The 16,564-nt window shown below is 35.9% G+C and overlaps 1 protein-coding gene across 1 annotated transcript in view; it reads right to left on the reverse strand.

Annotated features, from left to right (window-relative positions):
- SGCZ (sarcoglycan zeta) overlaps nucleotides 1–16,564 on the reverse strand; it is a 1,185,986-nt gene that overhangs the window by 526,163 nt on the left and 643,259 nt on the right. The gene's annotated exons all lie outside the window — the stretch shown is intronic.

Below are 16,564 nucleotides of genomic sequence, written 5' to 3' on the forward strand. Positions count from 1 at the left end.
ACCAAAACTCTCCATAAGGTGGAACGAAAATAACATCTGAATACAGCTTTCCACAAATTCATTCTACTTACAGAGTTTTATTCAAGGCTTTTTTTTTTTTTTTTTTGTAAGTGTGGTAAATGCAAGAGTATTTGTTTGTTTTGAATTACCCGAGGCTGGGTAATTTATAAAGAAAAGAGGTTTCTTTGGCTCACCATTCTGCAGGCTGCACAAGCATGGTACCAGCATATGCTCAGCTTCTGGACAGGCCTCAGGAAATTTTACTCACGGTGAAGGTAAGGGGGGCAGGGAGCAGGTGTGTCACATGGCAAGACAGAGAGTGAGAGAGAGAGGAGGAGATGCCAAGCTCCTTTAAACAACCAGCTGTCTTATCAACTGAGTAAGAACTCACTCATTACCACGGGGAAGGCAAGAATTACTAAGAATTAAATAAAATTAGACTGAGTCTGTTGTCTTTCTCAATGATCATCAACATACATTTGGTGGGGCCTGGTGGAAGGTGTATGGGTCATGGGGGTGGATTCCTCAAAAATGGCTTGGTGTGGGGGATCCGCCCCCATGACCCGTGCACCTTCCACCAGGCCCCACGTCTAACACTGGAGATCACATTTCAACATGAGATTTGGAGGGGACAAATATTCAAACCATGTTGCCAAGTGTATCATTTTAAGGTTTTGAAAAAAATGAAAACAAAGAAGATCCAACTTTTCCTAACATTATTAATACTCATATAATAACAGGCTTCTTATGACAATTTAGATGAAATTTGACTCTGGTGATTGAAGAGTAGGAAAAAAAAAGCAGAACAATTAATTCTACCTTTAAAATTTATTATTATGATGGAGGGTGTCTTCAATATTGTTTCATATATTTTGTAGAAAAAAAATCAAATATTTGTTTTTATGATGAACTATTTTTAAACCTTTTAGTTAATTATCTTTTTTTAGGGAAGATAATGTAAAAATCTCAATGGTTGTCTTTAGCTAAATATAGATTCTATTTGAGATGGTAATAATATAACAAAATTGTATTAAGATTTACAAAAATGAAATTTTTGCCTGGGGTTACGTTTGGTTTATTTATTTCCTTATTTATTCTTTTATGTGTTATTATATAACGTCAATGCCGGTATTACAATGAAATAAATTAGTTTCTCCATTGAAAATTACCTTGGAACAGAACCAAACACTTTGAACAGAAGTTTCCAAGTAATATGTCACCAGATGTCTGTAAGTCACTTTGAGATTCCTGAAAGGAAGATGTTAGGCAAGTAATATAATTTCTTGAAAAAAAAAACCCTTAATTAAATTAGACCTTCTGGCATGATGAAAAGTACTGCATGAAAAATTTAATTGAAGATAGAGGTAAATTTTATCCTCAATTTATCAAAACTATATGAGGTTCAGAGACATGGTAAGAATGGTGTAATGATATTCAGCACTTTGAAAATCCACGTTTCTGATATATCATTCTAAAAGTTGAAGGGGACCAAGAGAGACGGAAGGAGATGCCAGGCTCCAGTCCTTTGTGTACCCAGAACTGAAGCCAGAGCTAAATCTGGTACCTGAGCTGATAAAGGTGCTTTCTAAAAGAGCAGTGATTTGTATACATCTCTCATTTCTCTTTAAGTAGCCCCATAGAGAAACTATTCAGAAGGAGAAAAAAAAGACAGCAGGCTGATGTGAAGCAGAGTTATCCATGACCTTCTTATTATTTTACAAGTGAGTATGACAGCTTTGAGCACCCTAATTTGTTTAATGAGTCAGTAAATAAGCTCAACTTAAACAAAAATAAATAAATTGAACGCTTATTGATATTTATGTTACAAGTCTGTTCACGAGGGAGATTTCAACTGCTATGATCTTATTTAAATCAATTGATATTAATTGGGGGTTTATAAGGTTTAAGTCACTGACTTAGGCCCTGATGGAAATCTTTGGGGAGGCAAGTTCCTAGCTACTTTGCAGAGACTAGTCTCTTAAGTGGGGCGTAAATTTGCAGGATGGCAGAATATGTCGCCCCACCCTATATTACATTGGTACCAGAATCACCTTGACCTAAAGACACTTGAGAAACAGCAGATGTAGGAAGGGCATTTGAGTCTCCCCCTTTTCTCCCTGAAAGCAGGAGATCAAACTGCCGTGTGAAAGATGCCCTCCCTCTACAAGACAAATGAATCATTCTTTGATGGGCAGTCAGAATTGAGAGGATCCTGCACAGACTTTCTTAGAGTAATTATTCTTCTTCTTTAAGCTTCCACATATAACTTACATTTCCTCAATTGCCTCGTTTTGTTTAACCTAACACAAAGCATGTAGATTCTGTCATTTATTTGGGTCTCAAGAATCCTCTTTATCACGACTCTTGTGTCACATAAAACTCATCTTAAATGTATGTGCTTTTCTCCTATTAATCTATCTCATGTCAACTTAATTCTCAAAGTCAACTTGGACACTAAGAGGATAGAGGTAAAATTTTCCTTCTCCGACAGGGGCATAGAAATGATGATGATGTAACGCAGAAACTATGTTTCACAAAACGAAAATAATAAGATGCATCTGTTGTAAGACATAACACACAGACATTGCCTCAAGGAGAGGGAAGGCTCAAACGTGAAGGAATTAATAGGATAGTTAAGTGTTCACACAGATACTTCATCTTCAGAAATTGAATTGTAAAGCTAAAGAATGGAATGGAAGATAGGGAAAGTGAAATACTCAGATAATATTTATGGAATTTAAACCCAATAGTTTTTACCACATGCTTCCAAACCTTCATATTAATTCTTCCTTTTAAAAATTACATTTGCTGTTTTGTTTGATAGACTCAGCTACTTGACTTAAATTTATTTTTTAATCATTAAAAAAGCACAAATCAGGAAAGAAATCTTTTATTTGAAAATAGTAAAATAACAATAATCAGCTGGATAGCGATCCATCAATTAGAATTATCTAAAATGTCTATTTTCTTTGCTTTATGAATATATTTCTCATTTTTAAAATCTGTGACTCAAAAGTGATGCTTACTTTGCTCTACCTCAACGCTGAATCTTTCCTCTATCCTTTTCAAATATCTTTAGATTTAATCCATTAATATGCCTATCATTTTTATTCCCTTTGAGAAATAATCTTCACTATCTCAAATGGAAAGAGTAAATGAATATGTGGATCTATGTGTGTAGGTGAATGCATGTGCTACATTGGGGAATTGTTTCTAGGGGAAAATGACACCTTTAGAGATTACTGCTTTCTATAAAATGTTTCTGGGAAAAAAGATATATCAGAGTTGTTTTAAATTCCATTTTATTGGTCTCAGTGCTGAAAGTTACACAAATCAATAATTAGTAACACATAAATAAAATTAACAGGAATTAATGAAGAGTTCTACAGTAATTTAGAGTGATTTATTTTGTCCTTTGTTAGTTTAACATTCCTTCAAATGCAAATGGAACATTATTTTCTTGATAGAAGCTACAAACCTCCAATACAGAAAAAATTGTAGTAAAATTTATTTGTGCAAGATTTTTCATAAATAATTATTTCCATATGTAGTTGAAGTCCTAATGTGACCTATGCCACAAAACACTGGAAGCAATACAAATCTGTATTAGGGAGACTGACTAATAAAATACCATATGTAAACACAATAGATTGCTATGTAGTCATTAAATGAGCAGGAAAAAATGGTTTTGATGAAAAAGTTTGTCACTCATGAGCCAATGCAGTAAATATGCTATTTGCACTGTGTAAAATACAGGTATATATGATATGTAAATATTATGTCTTAAAAAGTCTTAGTAATTCTTATTGCTCTAGGACAAGGCATCTGTTTAAGGCAGGAATTAATACGCCATTAAAACATTTATTTAGCATTTGTCCTTCAAATTTGGATTTTGAAAAGCATTAGCTATAAAAATGTATATTTTTATATGCAAAAGTGAGGCTGTTCTTTTTTTTCTATGATAGGAAAAGGTGTTGATATGGTTTGCCTGTGTGTCCCCACCCAAATCTCATCTCTGACTATAATCCCCATGTGTTGAGGGCGTGAACTGATGCGAGGTGATAGGATCATAGGGGCAGTCTCCTCCATACTGTTCTCATGATAGGGAGTGAGTTGTCATGACATCTGATGCTTTAGAAGTGTTTGGCAGTTTCCTTCTGTCCTCTCATTCTCCTGTTCCCTTGTGAAAAAGGTGTTTGCTTCCCCTTCACCTTCTTCCATGATTGTAAGTTTCTTGAGGTTTCCCCAGCCATAAGGAACTGTGAGTCAATTAAACTTCTTTCCTTTATAACTTACTCAGACTCAGTGAAGTTCTTTATAGCAGTGTGAGAATGGACTAATACAGAGGTTTATGGAATTACAGCCACAAAGCTTAGATTGGTCAGAATCTAGATTTTTTTTTTTTTTTTTTTTTTTTTTTTGTCCCAAAGGTCATGGAATTGAAAGAATTCAGATATTTTTGTGAGGACAGGTTTCTGTTCCAAAGATAACAAGAAGGAGTTTGTTGCTGTTGTTGTTGTTGTTTTTGTTTTTAGGACTCTCACTCCGTAGCCCAAGCTGGAATGCAGTGGCGCGATCTCTGCTCACTGCAACCTCCACCTCCCAAGCTCAAATGATTCTCCTACCTCAGCCACCCAAGTTGCTGGGATTACAGGCGTGTGCCATCACACCCAGCTAACTTTTTGTATTTTAGTAGAGATGAGGTTTCACCATGTTCCCAAGGGTGGTCTTGAACTTCTGGGCACAGGCTATCCACCTGCCTCAGCCTCCCAAAGTGCTGGGATTACAGGTGTGAGCCACCAGACCCGGGCAAGAAGCAGACTTCTTAAAGAAGAGAATAAAAGGCTCCTGGTCTGGGGAAAGGACTTAAATCGTAGGCATAGGAGAGCACAAGAGGGAGGCTGTACCCTGTGCCCTGCACCCCGCATGCACCCTACCTGGCACTCAGGGAGAGTGAACCTGCTGGGAGGGTGCATGCTGAGTGGGGGCCCTCCACAGAGCCTTGGAGGACCTAAATGAGAGGTCACAGCATAATTTTTATAATGTTTTAACTAGTATGAAAGTTTATGATGTAATGTGCTTTGCTATTCCAACCTGAAAATAGTTTTCGTAACATAATATCATCTATTATTTTGATTTTATTGAATTAAATGAAACTAGTAAGTTTATGAATGTATTTTTGGAACCATTCTTAGGTGGATAACTAACAAAAGAAATGGTAAAATACCCTGTTATAATATTGTCTCTTAAATGAAACCCATAAATCATGCTCCTTTAGGACCACAAAATTCAGGTAACTTGAACTGAAATGTATTGAATAACAATATCAAGGTGATATACTCTTGCAAATAGTATTTTGTTTTTTACTTGTGTAACATGAGCTGATAAATTCTCTCTTGCTATGCTCAATCATTAAAAACAAATTCTTCTAAATTTCAGAGCGTGCAGAATTTGCAGGGGTATACTCCATTAAATCATGTAAATGATATGCAAACCACTATTAAAATAATTACATCATTTTTAATATACTGGAATCATCTGCAAATTCCAAAGGTTTAGAGATAAGAATTATGGAAAGGATTACAGGAAAGATGTGAGGATTAAACAGGGGTTTAATGAAGCTGGCCAGTCTTTTTGAAGAATGAAATCGAGATTGAAATGGCAACCAATTCACAGTATTTACATGCTGTCAATTGAGGTTATCAAAACCAGTAGAACGTAAAAAAAGAAAAAAAATGAAACAACTGACTGATTTATTTTATTTTATTTTATTTTTATTTATTTTTTATTTTTTGAGACGGAGTCTCGCTCTGTCGCCCAGGCTGGAGTGCAGTGGCCGGATCTCAGCTCACTGCAAGCTCCGCCTCCCGGGTTCGGGCCATTCTCCTGTCTCAGCCTCCTGAGTAGCTGGGACTACAGGCGCCCGCCACCTCGCCCGGCTAGTTTTTTGTATTTTTTAGTAGAGACGGGGTTTCACCGTGTTAGCCAGGATGGTCTCGATCTCCTGACCTAGTGATCCGCCCGTCTCGGCCTCCCAAAGTGCTGGGATTACAGGCTTGAGCCACCGCGCCCGGCCACAACTGACTGATTTATATATGACATTGACAGATTGATTTTTTTAAAAAACTAAATTCATTGGCAGTTTAAACTATGTCAGTTTAGACACTGCCTTTGGCCACTCACACTCATTTGAAAGCATACAGTGAGTTATGTAACAAACACTAGATTTAATCCTTCAGATTACATTACATTAAATTATGTCATCTAGAACAATTGCCCTAATGTCCGTTGCTAAATTAAATGTGTTGTCAAGAAACTAATGAGATAAACTTGAAACTTTTGAACTGAAAATGGATTAAATCTCCAAACCAACTTGAAACACTACTGGATTTTTAAACAGCATAGGAAAATATAAGAAATAAAAATTGAAGAACCTATTTTTCCATATAATTACAGTACTGAATATAATTCCCATACCAACCTCCTATAAATTTACACATCTCACTCTCCCAATACAGAACAAAAAAAATGTAAACTAAAATTTCTAACATGAAGAAAGTTCTGTATATGCATTAATATGGTAAACGTGATTTTATTTTTCTATTTATCTCTACATCATTTTATTCAGAAAAGTATTTGTAGCCTTTTATCTTTCAAGATCTATTAAAGACTATTTAATACTCTCCTTTTGTGAATAGTAGCGTGACTCATCAAAATTCAAAATGCAAACTTTCTCTCACCACCTTTGATTCTACTTCATTTTTAAGTTGCTACTACCAACAGTTTGTAGTTAGAATTAGAAAAATTTTTAAAAGATGACTACAGAGGGAATACGTGTAGATAAAAGAGAAAAAGAGACTAATAAGTTTTTGATAAGTGAAGAGAGTTAACATAAGTAGTGGGGGATACATTTGAAGCCCAGAGCATCTAATAAATGAAGAAAAATGAATAATAAAATATTTGAATAAAAACCAAATTAATTATATGTAACGTTGACCACAAAAATGTAAAATAACCCAAGCATTACCAGTTGTATCACTTTATATATATTTATCACTTTATATATAGTGATAAATATATATCTTTTATATATACATATACACACATATGTGTATATATGTGTACACACACACGTATATACGTGTGTGTGTGTGTATATATGTGAAAACTTGTTACAAAAATATTAAAAGTGAATTTTGTGGAAGTTTAACACAATATGAAAAACATTGACAGTAGACATCACAGTAAAGGAAAAAATTATGACTGTACTACATCTGGACACTTTCTCCCATAACACTGTTAAATTAAATAAGCAGGAGGCCGTTAGCCTGTTGACTCTGTACTTTGAATTCCTACATAACAAACTGCAGTCTAACTCAGTTTAAGTTCAAACTAAGAATATAGCAAATAGCCAGTTTTCAGCCACTTACAAGTAACTCACTCATCACACCATCCCCAAAAAAGGGAGATGCCCAGCTGTAGCCACTCAGGTGATTTCTCTTCTTGGTCCTGTGTCTGGCCTGTAAAAGCTCACTGCTCTCACTGCTGGGTGGAGCTTTCTGAACCCCTTCTGCTTCTGAGCACTGCCTGATTCGAAAATAGTTCTTTGCTCAAATAAACTTTGCTCAATTTAATTTGTCTAAAGTTTTTCTTTTAACAAGTATCAACAATATAGTAAGAAAAAATACACTGAAAACTTTGTACATTTCTTTCATAAATGATGGATCCTGAAAAGATTTTAAATATCACCCCTGAAGAACCCAGTAAGAGCTATGCTACCTGGGTCTTTGTCAAACAGAAAATTGTAAACATTAAGTTTTGGGGAAATGTCCTTAAATAAAGCAATAGTTATAACAATCTAGAGTAGTGTTTCAAATATATTTTATCACAACCTAGAGTAAGAAATGCACTGTACCTCACAACACAGAACATTTACATATATGTATAAATATTGAACTATTACCTGTGCAAGTGTCAATTCTATTTCATTTCATCCCATTCAATTCTATACTGGGCCTATTCTCTCCTATCTTATTCTACTTTATTCTATTACACTTAGAATAATTTCTGGCCACAATCCAGCTAATGGATTAAGTAACTCACTAATGGGTCATGATTGTAGTATGAAAAACCCTCATGCCTGTAATCCCAGCACTTTGGGAGGCTGAGGCGGGTGGATCATGAGGTCAGGAGATCGAGACCACCCTGGCTAAGACGGTGAAACCCCGTCTCTACAAAAACTACAAAACATTAGCCAGGCATGGTGGTGGGAGCCTGTAGTCCCAGCTACTCAGGAGGCTGAGGCAGGAGAATGGCATGAACCTGGGAGGCAGAGCTTGCAGTGAGCCGAGATCGCACCACTGCACTCCGGCCTGGGGGACAGAGTGAGACTCCATCTCAAAACATTAAATAAAATAAAATAAAAAATGAAAGAAGAAAGAAAAAGACTCTGTCTCAAAAAAAAAAAGAAAAAGAAAAACCCTGAATTTGATTGATGATTGATGCAGAGACAATCACAATACACATAAAAATAAAAATGATATAAAATTTTATCTACTTTGGTTCTCTAAAGTTTAAGCTTCCCGAAAGCATATCATTACTCTATTTTTGTATTTTTACTAGTAGGTTTACACGGTAAAGAAATGTTATTTTTTAACCTAAAAAATTATATAAATCAGTGTTAGCCATGACAGAAAATCATCAAATGTAAATTGTATATGATTCATAAAAACTACCTAAAACATTCCTGTCCAGGTGTTTTCCAGTTTCTCTTTATAAATAAACTTGGTGAAGGAGAATTCAGTCATTGAGCTTATTTAAAAAGAGAGACCGGAAAATTGAGTATGTTAGTCAACTGATTATCTTTCAGGACACGTTTAATTTAGACTAGATATAACCAGATCCCAATTTAAAACCTTGAAAATAACAAATAAATGCCATTGTAAAATGCCCAAAATAGTAAAATTCAGATTTTATTGTTAGCAATTTAAAATCTACATAACTCTTATCTTTGTCTATTTTTACATGACCTCAGCACTGTCCTTAGGGAACTTAAAAATTTAGTTGGAAAGATACAGCAAAATTACCTTTAGGTTGTCCTCTGCTACTTCCCAGCTATATAAAATAGCCATTTCCTTTCTGAGCTTTCACATTCCTTTAATGTAATTAGATGTATTTGTAGTGAGAAAAAAGGGGTAATTCAGATATTAGGAAGTAAAAAAAATCTTAATATAAAACACACTACTATGAAATACAGGATAATTTTTATTATACTACATTTTGAGAGACAGAAAGTATCAGTTTAAGCTTCCCTTGATGGTCTTCAATTTTACTCCCTGAAGCCTTTCTGAAGGCCAAGAAAGTAAAAAGAAGTATTATTGTCAATATATGTGTTTATACTTAGCACATTCATATTTATTTTTAAAAATCATATGTATAATACAAGAAAATTGTACTTACATGTGTTATTTGTTAATATGTACAACATTAGGATCCCTGAGAACATAAATATGTACACGGCCTTTATGCCATTTTATAATATTTTGGAGGATTATTTTACTGTTCAAAACTATCATGTTTCATTTATCTGTACTTTTATTATGTCTCATTAGTCATAGCCATGATTTATTTAAGCTATGTCCTTGGTCAGAAAATTTTATCTGCCTTAAAATGTTGAGCTTTATGATGCTGTTTTCAGAAATGTATTTTGGCAAAAAGCCAGGGCTTCTTGTTTCTAAGCTTTGCACGGTCCTACCCATAAATACACTTGAAATGCAGAGAACAGAGAAATAAACGTGGAGTGGTAATCCAGGGAAAATGTCCAGTTAGGGACATGGCTTTAGCTGAGACTTCAAGAAAGAGTAGTATTAAGCTAGATTGAAATGCAAAGAGATAGGAAAACACAGACATGGAAATAAAGGAGTGTGGGAATATTATAAACCCCTCTGTGATTGGAAGAGATGGTGCATGTTGAAGAAGATGGAATAGTAAGTTTTGTATTTTGTGTGTGTGTGTGTGTGTGTGTGTGTGTGTGTGTGTGTGTGTGTGACTTTAAAACGGAAAAATGACAGTCACAGATGTAGATTTATTTCACTATCACAATACGTTAACAGGCAGATAAAATTTATATTATTTCCCTGTTACAACTAAAAATCATGAAGTCCGGAGAACTCTTTGAGTTTCCATTTCTCTCAGAAAAAAATGGAAATAGTCTATTAAATGATAGATCAAAAGCTAACTTCATGCCTTTTCATATATCCAACAGATATTTATGAAGCAAAAACTATGTGTCATGCACTATTTTAGATACTTAGAATAACTTGACAATAAAATAACCAAAATATGTACTTTGGTGAAGCTTATATTTTATAATGAAACACATAATAAGCATAATTAAAAGGTAAATGATATGGTGTGTTATACAAGGTCTTCGGAGGAAAGAAACAGAGCAGAATTAATTTGGGAGATAGGGGTTGAATAGGGCCCATTGCATTTTAAAACAGTTTACAAAGGCAAGCTCTGTAGAAAGAATGGGGTTAGAATGAGGACTCAAAGGAGTGCATGCAGACATTTGAAGCAAAAAAATTCCAGTAGCCAGAAAGGCCCGTATAGAGGCCCTAAGGCAGAAACTATCCTGGCATATTCCAAGGGCAGCAAAGACGACCAGGTTGGTTGTGATGAAAACAGGGAGACAATACTAGAGAAATACAGAAAAGTAACAAGAGTGGAAATAGGTCAGGCAGCCTATGCAGTGTTTTGTAGTCATTCAAAAGACTTTATCTTTTGCTCAGTAAAAAGCAGAGCCATTGAAGGATTTTAAAGACTGGGATAACATAGTTTCATTTAGGAAGACAAAAATGAGAGTCTGACAAAGTAATTCAGGAAACAAATGATGGGTGCTCATCCAGGGTAATAGCCACTGAGGTTATGTGAAGTACACAGGGTATATGTCATACTGTTAAGATAGACTCAAAGCATTTCTTAACAATTCATATGGGGAGTAATCAGAAAAAGAGAAAAATATAACACCAAGATTTGACCTAAGCAAATATAATAACAAAGTAAGGACAGTTGGAAAAGCAGTTGAGTTGGAGAAAATACGGAGAGAACATGTTTTACGGAAAATTGAAGAAATCTAGTTTTCTCTTTTAGATGTCAAAGAGAATATATGAATCTGGAGATCAACAGGGCAATATTTTCGTATAGTCTATGTATTAGTCTCTTTTCACACTGTTATAAAGAACTACCTGACACTGAGTAATTTATAAAGAAAAAGGTTTAACTGACTCCCAGTTCTGCAGGCTTAACAGGAAGCATGACCAGAAAGCCTCAAGAAACTTACAATCATGGCAGAAGGTGAAGGAGAGGCTTGTACATCTTCACAATGGCAGAGCAAGAGAGAGACAGAGAGAGTGAAGTGGGGAAGTGCCACACTTTTAAACCAGCAGACTGTTGAAAACTCACTCACTATCAGAGGGACAGCATGGGGGAAACCCACTCCCTTGATCCAATCACCTCCCACCAGGTCTCTCCCCTGACATTGGGGATGACGATTTGACATGAGCTTTGGGTGGGGACACAGAGCCAAATCATACAGACTTCCGTCTATAGACTAAGTGGGTTCTCTCCCCTGTCATAGACATATAGCTATACAGTAAGTGGGATCTCTCCCCAAACCATACAGACTTATGGTTTGGCTCTGTGTCCCCACCAAGTCTATGTATCTATGGTCTATTTGTGCTCTATAGACACAAATTTTAAGATCTAACTTATTATATAAATGATGTTTAGAGACCTAAGACTAGACGAGGTCATCAAATAAGTTTGTATAGGTAGAAAAAAAGAAAAGGTACCAAGATTCAGCCCTCCAATGAGAAGAGGTTCATGGGAGAAGCTAGGAAAGGTAACTTACATTGATTAATTGATGAATTTGCAGGGAAACCTAAAGTATGTGTTGCCCTGACAGCCAAATAAACAGAAGGTATCAAGGAGGAGGTAACTGTTAAATGTGGCTGATAAGATACCTACTGAGAACTGATCATTAGATTTCACAACATGGGGGTCTTCTATGAGTTTCCCGAGACCAGGACTATGTTCTTATTTGTTTCTTTTTCCTGTAATCTGGCACAGAGTTTGAAAACTGTGAGGTCTGATTCCAAGTGTGATATTCTCCCATTCTCTAGGTGAGAGTGTTACCAGCATCCAAAGAAGCCCCATTAATTAGGCTACACGAAATTTAAATAACAAAAAACAAGAACTAGATGTCATCTGAAAGAGTGCTGTTGTTTATGGTTCTTCATCTTCTTTTATTCTTGTTTGTTTTGAAAATAAAATGTTTACTCATTCAAGATGTTTTAGAAGCCAGCTTAAAAAGTGATTAGAAAATAATTTAGGTTACTGCTCAAAGCTAGCAAGCGCCTTGGGTGACACATTAAGGATGAAATAATGACATTAAGTGAGAATGGTGTAAACACTGTATATGAGGAAACTAGAAGACTAAGGGTGCCAATAATAAATCAAAATTAATTTCACTGATGTTATTAGTGACATCCAGTTATTTTTGAAATTCAAAATATAGTTAGTTGAATAAAATGAGAATTCATTTTTTAACATTAGTAACCTGAGTGGAGAACTGAATAAAAGCAGGTAATGCCCTAAAGCTCCTCCTTTGCTCAAGCAAAACTCCATGTATCTATTGATATTTTCAGTAGCAGAGATGAAAGAACATGTCTGCAGTGAAAAGTTCCTGGCTTTTCTGATACCTCGGAGGGCAGAATTCTCTCCAGGAACAAACCAAAACAAGCACCACCCTCATGGGTCTAATTAGAAATGAATTCAGTCACTTTGAACTTATCAATGTATTACCATGAAGTATTTTTTAAGATTAAAAAGCATATATACATTGGAAGGCATAATAACGAAATAACCAATCAAGATGAATATAACACCAATGCAAAGAAAAGTTAGAAATTCAAATCAAGCTTGCAAAACAAATTAAGTAGCAGGAAAGCAACATTCATACCACATTAGTTTGCACCAAAACATAATTAATAAAGAGAAAGTGCATAAATAGTACTTGAATATTTTTGTAATTAAAGGGAACATCTCTTTGCATGAAGCAAAAAGCATCCAGAGAATCAGGCAAGCATCCTGCTGTTGAACACATAACAAGAGAAGAGGCAGACATCTTTGACCTCTGCTGTTTTTCTGGATAATGTGAAAAATTAATGTATCCCATGAGAAAGACGGGAGGGGAAAAATTCATGTGTTTGTAGGCAGAGACTTCAAATTTTTACTCAAAATCTATTATATCTTTCCTTTTATTAGGATCTTAGCTAGAGGTTACATTTTCTAGGCTTCTTTGTAGCTTCAAGTGGCCAATGAGTTATGAACAAAAGTAAGTAATATTTATAATTTTTAACACCTTCTCCTTGAGGAAGCTGCTTGTCTTTCATGCTTTTTCCCCTTCCCTGGAGTTGACATGTGACCAGGGTGCTGGGAGACAGATTTCCCATGTAAAAAGTCAATAACTTAGACCATAGCTTTGCAACAAGATGAAAAGAACCCGAGCTTCTAAGTAGCCTTCTGGAACAGAACTTACCTGCCAGGACTGCACTCAATACCCACTTTTCCACTTTTGTTTGAAGGAGAAATAAACTATTTTGTTAGGACACTGAAATTTTGAGTTGCTTTGTGACTGTAGCTTAGCCTAAACCCTAACTGATTCAGGTATAAAGTCCTAACATAGTTTCATAAAACACACTCTTGTTTACATTTTATTCAACATCTATTTAATGAACATTTACTATGTGCCAGAATACCATTTGCCTCTATCAGTCCTTACATTTTTCAACAAGTTTAATATATGCATATTTAATTTCTGCAGGGTCAATGCAGACACATGTACAGCAGTATTTTCATTAATAGCTTATCATACCAGATTTCACAAAGACAGCAAATAAACTACGGAAGGTCCCTCTCTGTTGAAAGGCTTAGGAATTCCCCAACAGCAATGTTTATAATGCCAAGAAAGTGATGTCTTTAAGGTTCTAATGTCTTCATGGTTCTAATGTTTCTTAGGCCGACTTAGTTACAAAAATCAAAATTTTTGGCAGTTTAGAAAGTAAAATTCATCGATTTGCAAATACATTTACCAATAGAAGAGTTGAATAAAGATTAATAATAAGGTTCATTGTAGTATACACCAAGAAGCCCAATAATTTTTTCCATGCACGTCCATGATAAGAGCAAAGGAATTATAAAGAAATATAAATATCACTCCCCAATTTATTTATTTAGTTTTTTTAGATGGAGTCTTGCTCTGTTACCCAGGCTGGAGTACAGTGGTGTGATATCGGCTCACTGAAACCTCTGCCTCCCGGGGTCAAGTAATTATCCTACCTCAGCCTCCCAAGTAACTGGCACTATAGCTGTGTGCCACCACCTCAGCTAATTTTTTTTATTTTTTATTTTTAGTAAAGACAGAGTTTCACCATGTTGGCCAGGCTGGTCTTGAACTCCTGACCTCAAGTGATCCACTCGCCTTGGCCTCCCAAAGTGCTGGGATTACAGGCGTGAGCCACCACACCCGGCTATCACTCCCCAAATTTCTGACCTCAATCTTTCTAAAAGTGAGGCTACACAAAAGGTACAGATCCTCCTTGATATTTAGAATTATTCTTCCTTAGATATGGTCATTCACCACACATGAATTTCTTAGGTATAATCTTCTGTTAGTCAATTTTTTTAATGCTTAAAGGTAGTTATTTTAATATGTCTTTTAATAAACATACATATTTTCCCTGTCGTCAGCTTGTTTGACAGTTAAACGGATAATACTGTGGTTGCAATATAACACATGGCTATCGAAATTTGCTCCCTGTGTTTGGTGCTCCATAACTTATTTTTCTTTCAGTAGCATTACAACATTTTTAACATACTCCAATAAATCTTGATTAAATTGCATGTTTGAAACTCTTTATAACTGATTACAGTTTTCTTTCCCTGGATCATCTACTGACATTTTTCAGAAGCTGCTTCTGATGCATGGCCACCTGGTTCAAAGGATAGCCCTTTCCGAAGGAAAACAGACAATTTGTGTCCTAATGTAACTTATGAACAAGACGGCAGAATATATATTTTATGACACATCGTTTGACCATATATACAGTGTCCTTACCCTCCTCTGAGCATCAGATGGCTAGACTATATGGAAGGGAAAATACAGCTGAGATTTCATACCCAGAGGACATTTATCAACAACTGAACATTATTTCAAAAGTAGCATTTGTTGTTGTTGTTGTTGTTGTTGTTGTTGTTTTGTTTATTTTGTAGGAGACAGGGTCTCACTAGGTTTCCCAGGCTGGTCTTGAACTCCCGGAATTAAGTAATTCTCCCACCTCAGCCTCCCAAAGTGCTGGGATTACAGGCTTGCGCCAGCATACCTGGCTGGAAGTGAACAGTCTTAAGAATTGTTCCCCAAGTTTGAATTCTGGATCCTACCATATATTCCGACCACATTAGTGACATAGATATGTTATGACTTGGTTCAGTTAAGTTGCAGATGACATTAAAGGCAGCAGAATTACCATCACCCTAAAAGGTCAAATGAGAAGTCACAATAATCTGGACTACTTAGAAAATGGATTACATTCATTAACTAATTAATTTAAATACAAAGTTTCATCCAAGGCCAAAGTCCATTTGCAAAGAAAAAGGCACAGTCACATACTGTCGCTAGGGCAGACGTATGAGGAATAGTGGCTTTTATTCTAAAATGCTGGATGGGAGTCCACAAAATGTCAAATGATTAACATACCTCAGGGTTATATCTTCTTTGCTATCTCCCAATCTTTTTATTTTATTTTATTTTATTTATGTTCTGAGATACTTGTGCACAATGGGCAGGTTGGTTACATAGGTAAAAGTGTGCCATGGTTGTTTGCAGCAGCAACCACCCCATCACCCATTAAACCCTGCAAGCAGCGTCAGCTATTTGTCCCAATGCTCTCCCTCCTCCCACCTCCTCCACAGGTTCCTGTGTGTGTTTTTCCCCTCCCTGTGTCCATGTGTTCCCACTGTTTAGTTCCCACTTACGAGCGGCCATCTCCCAAGATTTTCTACGTCTTCTAAAAATCACAGGGTCTTCACACTATACTTTCTCCCTCCTTCTAATTTTAGAAAACGCTGGCCTTAGGTTTAATATTTGTTCCCAGGTGCTATGGGTTGAACTTTGTCTCCCCTTAATTCATCTGGCGAGGTTCTAAACCGCAGTTCTTCGGATTGTGAACTTATTTGAAAATGGGGTCATTGTGAGTGTAACTATTTAAGTGAGAATGAGGCCATACTGGAGTAAGGTGGGCCCCCATTCCAATATGACTGACTGGTGTCCTCATAAAAAGATGAAATTTGGACATGAAGATAAAGACACAGGGAGAATATCATGAAAAGATTGGAGTTTATGCTACCACAAGCCAAACAACAGAAAAATTGCTGGCAATTTCTAAGGGAGAGGCATAAAAGAGATCCTTCCTCACAGCCCTCAGAAGGAACCAAGAGTGCTAAC

Source organism: Macaca fascicularis, chromosome 8 (genome assembly GCF_037993035.2).
Source record: "Macaca fascicularis isolate 582-1 chromosome 8, T2T-MFA8v1.1".
In the NCBI taxonomy this organism is placed as follows: domain Eukaryota; kingdom Metazoa; phylum Chordata; class Mammalia; order Primates; family Cercopithecidae; genus Macaca; species Macaca fascicularis.